Source organism: Phyllobates terribilis, unplaced genomic scaffold (assembly GCF_046119375.1).
Source record: "Phyllobates terribilis strain yellow unplaced genomic scaffold, ASM4611937v1 Scaffold_9__5_contigs__length_417890890, whole genome shotgun sequence".
Classification (NCBI taxonomy): Eukaryota; Metazoa; Chordata; class Amphibia; order Anura; family Dendrobatidae; genus Phyllobates; species Phyllobates terribilis.
Genome location: NW_027362769.1, coordinates 396346882 through 396361515, shown reverse-complemented (window position 1 = coordinate 396361515; position 14634 = coordinate 396346882).

Sequence of the window (14634 nt, the reverse complement as noted above, 5' to 3'; positions counted from 1 at the left end):
GTACACGTCACCTGCAGTCCTATGTAACACCACAGATAACACAGTGATAACTCTCTGAGTACAGCTAATGTAGTAGATGTCACCTGCAGTCCTATGTAACACCATAGATAGCACAGTGATAACTCTCTGAGTACAGATAATGTAGTAGATGTCACCTGCAGTCCTATGTAACAGCACAGATAACACATTGATAACTCTCTGAATACAGATAATGTAGTAGATGTCACCTGCAGTCCTATGTAACACCACAGATAACACAGTGATAACTCTCAGAGTACAGATAATGTAGTAGATGTCACTTGCAGTCCTATGTAACACCACAGATAACACAGTGATAATGAGTACAGATAATGTAGTAGATGTCACATGCAGTCCTATGTAACACCACAGATAACACAGTGATAACTCTCAGAGTACAGATAATGTAGTAGATGTCACCTGCAGTCCTATGTAACACCACAGATAACACAGTGATAATGAGTACAGATAATGTAGTACATGTCACCTGCAGTCCTATGTAACACCACAGATAACACAGTGATAACTCTGAGTACAGATAATGTAGTACATGTCACCTGCAGTCCTATGTAACACCACAGATAACACAGTGATATCTCTCTGAGCACAGATAATGTAGTAGATGACACCTGCAGTCCTATGTAACACCACAGATAACACAGTGATAACTCTGAGTACAGATAATGTAGTAGATCTCACCTGCAGTCCTATGTAACACCACAGATAGCACAGTGATAACTCTGAGTACAGATAATGTAGTAGATGTCACCTGCAGTCCTATGTAACACCATAGATAGCACAGTGATAACTCTCTGAGTACAGATAATGTAGTAGATGTCACCTGCAGTCCTATGTAACACCACAGATAACACAGTGATAACTCTCTGAGTACAGACAATGTAGTAGATGTCACCTGCAGTCCTATGTGACACCATAGATAGCACAGTGATAACTCTCTGAGTACAGATAATGTAGTACATGTCACCTGCAGTCCTATGTAACACCACAGATAACACAGTGATAACTCTCTGAGTACAGATAATGTAGTAGATGTCACCTGCAGTCCTATGTAACACCACAGATAACACAGTGATAACTCTGAGTACAGATAATGTAGTAGATGTCACCTGCAGTCCTATGTAACACCATAGATAGCACAGTGATAACTCTCTGAGTACAGATAATGTAGTACATGTCACCTGCAGTCCTATGTAACACCACAGATAACACAGTGATAACTTTCTGAGTACAGCTAATGTAGTAGATGACACCTGCAGTCCTATGTAACACCACAGATAACACAGTGATAACTCTGAGTACAGATAATGTAGTAGATTTCACCTGCAGTCCTATGTAACACCACAGATAGCACAGTGATAACTCTGAGTACAGATAATGTAGTAGATGTCACCTGCAGTCCTATGTAACACCACAGATAACACAGTGATAACTCTCTGAGTACAGATAATGTAGTAGATGTCACCTGCAGTCCTATGTAACACCACAGATAGCACAGTGATAACTCTGAGTACAGATAATGTAGTACATGTCACCTGCAGTCCTATGTAACACCACAGATAACACAGTGATAACTCTGAGTACAGATAATGTAGTAGATGTCACCTGCAGTCCTATGTAACACCACAGATAACACAGTGATAACTCTGAGTACAGATAATGTAGTAGATTTCACCTGCAGTCCTATGTAACACCACAGATAGCACAGTGATAACTCTGAGTACAGACAATGTAGTAGATGTCACCTGCAGTCCTATGTAACACCATAGATAGCAAAGTGATAACTCTCTGAGTACAGCTAATGTAGTACATGTCACCTGCAGTCCTATGTAACACCACAGATAACACAGTGATAACTCTGAGTACAGATAATGTAGTAGATGTCACCTGCAGTCCTATGTAACACCACAGATAACACAGTGATAACTCTGAGTACAGATAATGTAGTAGATTTCACCTGCAGTCCTATGTAACACCATAGATAGCACAGTGATAACTCTCTGAGTACAGATAATGTAGTAGATGTCACCTGCAGTCCTATGTAACACCAAAGATAACACAGTGATAACTCTGAGTACAGATAATGTAGTAGATGTCACCTGCAGTCCTATGTAACACCATAGATAGCACAGTGATAACTCTCTGAGTACAGATAATGTAGTACATGTCACCTGCAGTCCTATGTAACACCATAGATAACACAGTGATAACTCTCTGAGTACAGATAATGTAGTAGATGTCACCTGCAGTCCTATGTAACACCATAGATAACAAAGTGATAACTCTCTGAGTACAGATAATGTAGTAGATGTCACCTGCAGTCCTATGTAACAGCACAGATAACACATTGATAACTCTCTGAGTACAGATAATGTAGTAGATGTCACCTGCAGTCCTATGTAACACCACAGATAACACATTAATATCTCTCTGAGTACAGATAATGTAGTAGATGTCATCTGCAGTCCTATGTAACACCACAGATAACACAGCGATAACTCTCTGAGTGCAGATAATGTAGTAGATGTCACCTGCAGTCCTATGTAACACCACATATAACACAGCGGTATCTCTCGGAGTACAGATAATGTAGTAGATGTCACCTGAAGTCCTATGTAACACCATAGATAACAAAGCGGTATCTCTCTGAGTACAGATAATGTAGTACATGTCACCTGCAGTCCTATGTAACATCACAGATAACACAGTGATAACTCTCTGAGTATAGATAATGTAGTAGATGTCACCTGCAGTCCTATGTAACACCACAGATAACACAGCGGTATCTCTCTGAGTACAGATAATGTAGTAGATGTCACCTGCAGTCCTATGTAACACCACAGATAACACAGTGATAATGAGTACAGATAATGTAGTACATGTCACCTGCAGTCCTATGTAACACCACAGATAACACAGTGATAACTCTGAGTACAGATAATGTAGTACATGTCACCTGCAGTCCTATGTAACACCACAGATAACACAGTGATATCTCTCTGAGTACAGATAATGTAGTACATGTCACCTGCAGCCCTATGTAACACCACAGATAACACAGTGATATCTCTCTGAGTACAGATAATGTAGTAGATGACACCTGCAGTCCTATGTAACACCATAGATAGCACAGTGATAACTCTCTGAGTACAGCTAATGTAGTACATGTCACCTGCAGTCCTATGTAACACCACAGATAACACAGTGATAACTCTGAGTACAGATAATGTAGTAGATGTCACCTGCAGTCCTATGTATCACCACAGATAACACAGTGATAACTCTCTGAGTACAGATAATGTAGTAGATGTCACCTGCAGTCCTATGTAACACCATAGATAACACAGTGATAACTCTCTGAGTACAGATAATGTAGTAGATGTCACCTGCAGTCCTGTGTAACACCACAGATAACACAGTGATAACTCTGAGTACAGATAATGTAGTAGATTTCACCTGCAGTCCTATGTAACACCACAGATAGCACAGTGATAACTCTGAGTACAGATAATGTAGTAGATGTCACCTGCAGTCCTATGTAACACCACAGATAACACAGTGATAACTATGAGTACAGATAATGTAGTAGATGTCACCTGCAGTCCTATGTAACACCATAGATAGCACAGTGATAACTCTCTGAGTACAGCTAATGTAGTACATGTCACCTGCAGTCCTATGTAACACCACAGATAACACAGTGATAACTCTGAGTACAGATAATGTAGTAGATGTCACCTGCAGTCCTATGTAACACCATAGATAGCACAGTGATAACTCTCTGAGTACAGATAATGTAGTACATGTCACCTGCAGTCCTATGTAACACCACAGATAACACAGTGATAACTCTCTGAGTACAGCTAATGTAGTAGATGTCACCTGCAGTCCTATGTAACACCATAGATAGCACAGTGATAACTCTCTGAGTACAGATAATGTAGTAGATGTCACCTGCAGTCCTATGTAACAGCACAGATAACACATTGATAACTCTCTGAGTACAGATAATGTAGTAGATGTCACCTGCAGTCCTATGTAACACCACAGATAACACAGTAATATCTCTCTGAGTACAGATAATGTAGTAGATGTCATCTGCAGTCCTATGTAACACCACAGATAACACAGCGATAACTCTCTGAGTGCAGATAATGTAGTAGATGTCACCTGCAGTCCTATGTAACACCACATATAACACAGCGGTATCTCTCGGAGTACAGATAATGTAGTAGATGTCACCTGAAGTCCTATGTAACACCATAGATAACACAGCGGTATCTCTCTGAGTACAGATAATGTAGTACATGTCACCTGCAGTCCTATGTAACATCACAGATAACACAGTGATAACTCTCTGAGCATAGATAATGTAGTAGATGTCACCTGCAGTCCTATGTAACACCACAGATAACACAGCGGTATCTCTCTGAGTACAGATAATGTAGTAGATGTCACCTGCAGTCCTATGTAACACCACAGATAACACAGTGATAATGAGTACAGATAATGTAGTACATGTCACCTGCAGTCCTATGTAACACCACAGATAACACAGTGATAACTCTGAGTACAGATAATGTAGTACATGTCACCTGCAGTCCTATGTAACACCACAGATAACACAGTGATATCTCTCTGAGTACAGATAATGTAGTACATGTCACCTGCAGTCCTATGTAACACCACAGATAACACAGTGATATCTCTCTGAGTACAGATAATGTAGTAGATGACACCTGCAGTCCTATGTAACACCATAGATAGCACAGTGATAACTCTCTGAGTACAGCTAATGTAGTACATGTCACCTGCAGTCCTATGTAACACCACAGATAACACAGTGATAACTCTGAGTACAGATAATGTAGTAGATGTCACCTGCAGTCCTATGTATCACCACAGATAACACAGTGATAACTCTGAGTACAGATAATGTAGTAGATGTCACCTGCAGTCCTATGTAACACCAGAGATAGCACAGTGATAACTCTCTGAGTACAGATAATGTAGTAGATGTCACCTGCAGTCCTATGTAACACCATAGATAACACAGTGATAACTCTCTGAGTACAGATAATGTAGTAGATGTCACCTGCAGTCCTATGTAACACCACAGATAACACAGTGATAACTCTGAGTACAGATAATGTAGTAGATTTCACCTGCAGTCCTATGTAACACCACAGATAGCACAGTGATAACTCTGAGTACAGATAATGTAGTAGATGTCACCTGCAGTCCTATGTAACACCACAGATAACACAGTGATAACTATGAGTACAGATAATGTAGTAGATGTCACCTGCAGTCCTATGTAACACCATAGATAGCACAGTGATAACTCTCTGAGTACAGCTAATGTAGTACATGTCACCTGCAGTCCTATGTAACACCACAGATAACACAGTGATAACTCTGAGTACAGATAATGTAGTAGATGTCACCTGCAGTCCTATGTAACACCATAGATAGCACAGTGATAACTCTCTGAGTACAGATAATGTAGTAGATGTCACCTGCAGTCCTATGTAACACCATAGATAACACAGTGATAACTCTCTGAGTACAACTAATGTAGTAGATGTCACCTGCAGTCCTATGTAACACCACAGATAACACATTGATAACTCTCTGAGTACAGATAATGTAGTAGATGTCACCTGCAGTCCTATGTAGCACCACAGATAACACAGTGATAACTCTCTGAGTACAGATAATGTAGTAGATGTCATCTGCAGTCCTATGTAACACCACAGATAACACAGTGATCACTCTCTGAGTACAGATAATGTAGTAGATGTCACCTGCAGTCCTATGTAACACCACAGATAACACAGTGATAACTCTCTGAGTACAGATAATGTAGTAGATGTCATCTGCAGTCCTATGTAACACCACAGATAACACAGTGATCACTCTCTGAGTACAGATAATGTAGTAGATGTCACCTGCAGTCCTATGTAACACCACAGATAACACAGTGATAACTCTCTGAGTATAGATAATGTAGTAGATGTCACCTGCAGTCCTATGTAACACCACAGATAACACAGCGGTATCTCTCTGAGTACAGATAATGTAGTAGATGTCACCTGCAGTCCTATGTAACACCACAGATAACACAGTGATAACTCTCAGAGTACAGATAATGTAGTAGATGTCACCTGCAGTCCTATGTAACACCACAGATAACACAGTGACAATGAGTACAGATAATGTAGTACATGTCACCTGCAGTCCTATGTAACACCACAGATAACACAGTGATAACTCTGAGTACAGATAATGTAGTAGATGTCACCTACAGTCCTATGTAACACCACAGATAACAGTGATATATCTCTGAGTACAGATAATGTAGTAGATGTCACCTGCAGTCCTATGTAACACCACAGATAACACAGTGATATCTCTCTGAGTACAGATAATGTAGTAGATGACACCTGCAGTCCTATGTAACACCACAGATAACACAGTGATATCTCTCTGAGTACAGATAATGTAGTAGATGACACCTGCAGTCCTATGTAACACCACAGATAACACAGTGATATCTCTCTGAGTACAGATAATGTAGTAGATGACACCTGCAGTCCTATGTAACACCACAGATAACACAGTGATAACTCTGAGTACAGATAATGTAGTAGATTTCACCTGCAGTCCTATGTAACACCACAGATAGCACAGTGATAACTCTGAGTACAGATAATGTAGTAGATGTCACCTGCAGTCCTATGTAACACCACAGATAACACAGTGATAACTCTGAGTACAGATAATGTAGTACATGTCACCTGCAGTCCTATGTAACACCACAGATAACACAGTGATAACTCTCTGAGTACAGCTAATGTAGTAGATGTCACCTGCAGTCCTATGTAACACCATAGATAGCACAGTGATAACTCTCTGAGTACAGATAATGTAGTAGATGTCACCTGCAGTCCTATGTAACAGCACAGATAACACATTGATAACTCTCTGAGTACAGATAATGTAGTAGATGTCACCTGCAGTCCTATGTAACACCACAGATAACACAGTAATATCTCTCTGAGTACAGATAATGTAGTAGATGTCATCTGCAGTCCTATGTAACACCACAGATAACACAGTGATAACTCTCTGAGTACAGATAATGTAGTAGATGTCACATGCAGTCCTATGTAACACCACAGATAACACAGTGATAACTCTCAGAGTACAGATAATGTAGTAGATGTCACCTGCAGTCCTATGTAACACCACAGATAGCACAGTGATAATGAGTACAGATAATGTAGTACATGTCACCTGCAGTCCTATGTAACACCACAGATAACACAGTGATAACTCTGAGTACAGATAATGTAGTAGATGTCACCTGCAGTCCTATGTAACACCACAGATAACACAGTGATATCTCTCTGAGTACAGATAATGTAGTAGATGTCGCCTGCAGTCCTATGTAACACCACAGATAACACAGTGATAACTCTGAGTACAGATAATGTAGTAGATGTCACCTGCAGTCCTTTGTAACACCACAGATAACACAGTGATAACTCTGAGTACAGATAATGTAGTAGATGTCACCTGCAGTCCTATGTAACACCACAGATAACACAGTGATAACTCTGAGTACAGATAATGTAGTAGATGTCACCTGCAGTCCTATGTAACACCATAGATAGCACAGTGATAACTCTCTGAGTACAGATAATGTAGTACATGTCACCTGCAGTCCTATGTAACACCACAGATAACACAGTGATAACTCTCTGAGTACAGCTAATGTAGTAGATGTCACCTGCAGTCCTATGTAACACCATAGATAGCACAGTGATAACTCTCTGAGTAGAGATAATGTAGTAGATGTCACCGGCAGTCCTATGTAACACCACAGATAACACAGTGATAACTCTCTGAGTACAGATAATGTAGTAGATGTCACCTGCAGTCCTATGTAACAGCACAGATAACACATTGATAACTCTCTGAGTACAGATAATGTAGTAGATGTCACCTGCAGTCCTATGTAACACCACAGATAACACAGTAATATCTCTCTGAGTACAGATAATGTAGTAGATGTCATCTGCAGTCCTATGTAACACCACAGATAACACAGCGATAACTCTCTGAGTGCAGATAATGTAGTAGATGTCACCTGCAGTCCTATGTAACACCACAGATAACACAGCGGTATCTCTCTGAGTACAGATAATGTAGTAGATGTCACCTGCAGTCCTATGTAACACCACAGATAACACAGTGATAACTCTCTGAGTATAGATAATGTAGTAGATGTCACCTGCAGTCCTATGTAACACCACAGATAACACAGCGGTATCTCTCTGAGTACAGATAATGTAGTAGATGTCACCTGCAGTCCTATGTAACACCACAGATAACACAGTGATAACTCTCTGAGTTCAGATAATGTAGTAGATGTCACATGCAGTCCTATGTAACACCACAGATAACACAGCGGTATCTCTCTGAGTACAGATAATGTAGTACATGTCACCTGCAGTCCTATGTAACACCACAGATAACACAGTGATAACTCTCTGAGTACAGATAATGTAGTAGATGTCACCTGCAGTCCTATGTAACACCACAGATAACACAGTGATAACTCTCTGAGTACAGCTAATGTAGTAGATGTCAACTGCAGTCCTATGTAACACCATAGATAGCACAGTGATAACTCTCTGAGTACAGATAATGTAGTAGATGTCACCTGCAGTCCTATGTAACAGCACAGATAACACATTGATAACTCTCTGAGTACAGATAATGTAGTAGATGTCACCTGCAGTCCTATGTAACACCACAGATAACACAGTAATATCTCTCTGAGTACAGATAATGTAGTAGATGTCACCTGCAGTCCTATGTAACACCACAGATAACACAGTGATAACTCTCTGAGTACAGATAATGTAGTAGATGTCATCTGCAGTCCTATGTAACACCACAGATAACACAGTGATCACTCTCTGAGTACAGATAATGTAGTAGATGTCACCTGCAGTCCTATGTAACACCACAGATAACACAGTGATAACTCTCTGAGTATAGATAATGTAGTAGATGTCACCTGCAGTCCTATGTAACACCACAGATAACACAGCGGTATCTCTCTGAGTACAGATAATGTAGTAGATGTCACCTGCAGTCCTATGTAACACCACAGATAACACAGTGATAACTCTCAGAGTACAGATAATGTAGTAGATGTCACCTGCAGTCCTATGTAACACCACAGATAACACAGTGACAATGAGTACAGATAATGTAGTACATGTCACCTGCAGTCCTATGTAACACCACAGATAACACAGTGATAACTCTGAGTACAGATAATGTAGTAGATGTCACCTACAGTCCTATGTAACACCACAGATAACAGTGATATATCTCTGAGTACAGATAATGTAGTAGATGTCACCTGCAGTCCTATGTAACACCACAGATAACACAGTGATATCTCTCTGAGTACAGATAATGTAGTAGATGACACCTGCAGTCCTATGTAACACCACAGATAACACAGTGATATCTCTCTGAGTACAGATAATGTAGTAGATGACACCTGCAGTCCTATGTAACACCACAGATAACACAGTGATATCTCTCTGAGTACAGATAATGTAGTAGATGACACCTGCAGTCCTATGTAACACCACAGATAACACAGTGATAACTCTGAGTACAGATAATGTAGTAGATTTCACCTGCAGTCCTATGTAACACCACAGATAGCACAGTGATAACTCTGAGTACAGATAATGTAGTAGATGTCACCTGCAGTCCTATGTAACACCACAGATAACACAGTGATAACTCTGAGTACAGATAATGTAGTACATGTCACCTGCAGTCCTATGTAACACCACAGATAACACAGTGATAACTCTCTGAGTACAGCTAATGTAGTAGATGTCACCTGCAGTCCTATGTAACACCATAGATAGCACAGTGATAACTCTCTGAGTACAGATAATGTAGTAGATGTCACCTGCAGTCCTATGTAACAGCACAGATAACACATTGATAACTCTCTGAGTACAGATAATGTAGTAGATGTCACCTGCAGTCCTATGTAACACCACAGATAACACAGTAATATCTCTCTGAGTACAGATAATGTAGTAGATGTCATCTGCAGTCCTATGTAACACCACAGATAACACAGTGATAACTCTCTGAGTACAGATAATGTAGTAGATGTCACATGCAGTCCTATGTAACACCACAGATAACACAGTGATAACTCTCAGAGTACAGATAATGTAGTAGATGTCACCTGCAGTCCTATGTAACACCACAGATAGCACAGTGATAATGAGTACAGATAATGTAGTACATGTCACCTGCAGTCCTATGTAACACCACAGATAACACAGTGATAACTCTGAGTACAGATAATGTAGTAGATGTCACCTGCAGTCCTATGTAACACCACAGATAACACAGTGATATCTCTCTGAGTACAGATAATGTAGTAGATGTCGCCTGCAGTCCTATGTAACACCACAGATAACACAGTGATAACTCTGAGTACAGATAATGTAGTAGATGTCACCTGCAGTCCTTTGTAACACCACAGATAACACAGTGATAACTCTGAGTACAGATAATGTAGTAGATGTCACCTGCAGTCCTATGTAACACCACAGATAACACAGTGATAACTCTGAGTACAGATAATGTAGTAGATGTCACCTGCAGTCCTATGTAACACCATAGATAGCACAGTGATAACTCTCTGAGTACAGATAATGTAGTACATGTCACCTGCAGTCCTATGTAACACCACAGATAACACAGTGATAACTCTCTGAGTACAGCTAATGTAGTAGATGTCACCTGCAGTCCTATGTAACACCATAGATAGCACAGTGATAACTCTCTGAGTAGAGATAATGTAGTAGATGTCACCGGCAGTCCTATGTAACACCACAGATAACACAGTGATAACTCTCTGAGTACAGATAATGTAGTAGATGTCACCTGCAGTCCTATGTAACAGCACAGATAACACATTGATAACTCTCTGAGTACAGATAATGTAGTAGATGTCACCTGCAGTCCTATGTAACACCACAGATAACACAGTAATATCTCTCTGAGTACAGATAATGTAGTAGATGTCATCTGCAGTCCTATGTAACACCACAGATAACACAGCGATAACTCTCTGAGTGCAGATAATGTAGTAGATGTCACCTGCAGTCCTATGTAACACCACAGATAACACAGCGGTATCTCTCTGAGTACAGATAATGTAGTAGATGTCACCTGCAGTCCTATGTAACACCACAGATAACACAGTGATAACTCTCTGAGTATAGATAATGTAGTAGATGTCACCTGCAGTCCTATGTAACACCACAGATAACACAGCGGTATCTCTCTGAGTACAGATAATGTAGTAGATGTCACCTGCAGTCCTATGTAACACCACAGATAACACAGTGATAACTCTCTGAGTTCAGATAATGTAGTAGATGTCACATGCAGTCCTATGTAACACCACAGATAACACAGCGGTATCTCTCTGAGTACAGATAATGTAGTACATGTCACCTGCAGTCCTATGTAACACCACAGATAACACAGTGATAACTCTCTGAGTACAGATAATGTAGTAGATGTCACCTGCAGTCCTATGTAACACCACAGATAACACAGTGATAACTCTCTGAGTACAGCTAATGTAGTAGATGTCAACTGCAGTCCTATGTAACACCATAGATAGCACAGTGATAACTCTCTGAGTACAGATAATGTAGTAGATGTCACCTGCAGTCCTATGTAACAGCACAGATAACACATTGATAACTCTCTGAGTACAGATAATGTAATAGATGTCACCTGCAGTCCTATGTAACACCACAGATAACACAGTAATATCTCTCTGAGTACAGATAATGTAGTAGATGTCATCTACAGTCCTATGTAACACCACAGATAACACAGTGATAACTCTCAGAGTACAGATAATGTAGTAGATGTCACTTGCAGTCCTATGTAACACCGCAGATAACACAGTGATAATGAGTACAGATAATGTAGTAGATGTCACATGCAGTCCTATGTAACACCACAGATAACACAGTGATAACTCTCAGAGTACAGATAATGTAGTAGATATCACCTGCAGTCCTATGTAACACCACAGATAACACAGTGTTAATGAGTACAGATAATGTAGTACATGTCACCTGCAGTCCTATGTAACACCACAGATAACACAGTGATAACTCTGAGTACAGATAATGTAAAACATGTCACCTGCAGTCCTATGTAACACCACAGATAACACAGTGATATCTCTCTGAGTACAGATAATGTAGTACATGTCACCTGCAGTCCTATGTAACACCACAGATAACACAGTGATATCTCTCTGAGTACAGATAATGTAGTACATGTCACCTGCAGTCCTATGTAACACCACAGATAACACAGTGATATCTCTCTGAGTACAGATAATGTAGTAGATGTCACCTGCAGTCCTATGTAACACCACAGATAACACAGTGATAACTCTGAGTACAGATAATGTAGTAGATGTCACCTGCAGTCCTATGTAACACCATAGATAGCACAGTGATAACTCTCTGAGTACAGATAATGTAGTACATGTCACCTGCAGTCCTATGTAACACCACAGATAACACAGTGATAACTCTCTGAGTACAGCTAATGTAGTAGATGTCACCTGCAGTCCTATGTAACACCATAGATAGCACAGTGATAACTCTCTGAGTACAGCTAATGTAGTAGATGTCACCTGCAGTCCTATGTAACACCACAGATAACACAGTGATAATTCTCTGAGTACAGATAATGTAGTAGATGTCACCTGCAGTCCTATGTAACAGCACAGATAACACATTGATAACTCTCTGAGTACAGATAATGTAGTAGATGTCACCTGCAGTCCTATGTAACACCACAGATAACACAGTAATATCTCTCTGAGTACAGATAATGTAGTAGATGTCATCTGCAGTCCTATGTAACACCACAGATAACACAGCGATAGCTCTCTGAGTGCAGATAATGTAGTAGATGTCACCTGCAGTCCTATGTAACACCACAGATAACACAGTGGTATCTCTCGGAGTACAGATAATGTAGTAGATGTCACCTGAAGTCCTATGTAACACCACAGATAACACAGTGATAACTCCCTGAGTACAGATAATGTAGTAGATGTCACCTGCAGTCCTATGTAACACCACAGATAACACAGTGATAACTCCCTGAGTACAGATAATGTAGTAGATGTCACCTGCAGTCCTATGTAACACCACAGATAACACAGTGATAGCTCTCTGAGTACAGATAATGTAGTAGATGTCACCTGCAGTCCTATGTAACACCACAGATAACACAGTGATAACTCTCTGAGTATAGATAATGTAGTAGATGTCACCTGCAGTCCTATGTAACACCACAGATAACACAGCGGTATCTCTCTGAGTACAGATAATGTAGTAGATGTCACCTGCAGTCCTATGTAACACCACAGATAACACATTGATAACTCTCTGAGTACAGATAATGTAGTAGATGTCACCTGCAGTCCTATGTAATACCACAGATAACACAGTGATAACTCTGAGTGTAGATAATGTAGTAGATGTCACCCGCAGTCCTATGTAACACCACAGATAACACAGTGATAACTCTCTGAGTACAGATAATGTAGTAGATGTCACCTGCAGTCCTATGTAACACCACAGATAACACAGTGATATCTCTCTGAGTACAGATAATGTAGTAGATGTCACCTGCAGTCCTATGTAACACCACAGATAGCACAGTGATAACTCTCTGAGTACAGATAGTGTAGTAGATGTCACCTGCAGTCCTATGTAACACCACAGATAGCACAGTGATAACTCTCTGAGTACAGATAGTGTAGTAGATGTCACCTGCAGTCCTATGTAACACCACAGATAACACAGTGATAACTCTGAGTACAGATAATGTAGTACATGTCACCTGCAGTCCTATGTAACACCACAGATAACACAGTGATAACTCTCTGAGTACAGCTAATGTAGTAGATGTCACCTGCAGTCCTATGTAACACCATAGATAGCACAGTGATAACTCTCTGAGTACAGATAATGTAGTAGATGTCACCTGCAGTCCTATGTAACAGCACATATAACACATTGATAACTCTCTGAGTACAGATAATGTAGTAGATGTCACCTGCAGTCCTATGTAACACCACAGATAACACAGTGATAACTCTCAGAGTACAGATAATGTAGTAGATGTCACCTGCAGTCCTATGTAACACCACAGATAACACAGTGATAATGAGTACAGATAATGTAGTACATGTCACCTGCAGTCCTATGTAACACCACAGATAACACAGTGATAACTCTGAGTACAGATAATGTAGTACATGTCACCTGCAGTCCTATGTAACACCACAGATAACACAGTGATATCTCTCTGAGTACAGATAATGTAGTAGATGTCACCTGCAGTCCTATGTAACACCACAGATAACACAGTGATATCTCTCTGAGTACAGATAATGTAGTAGATGTCACCTGCAGTCCTATGTAA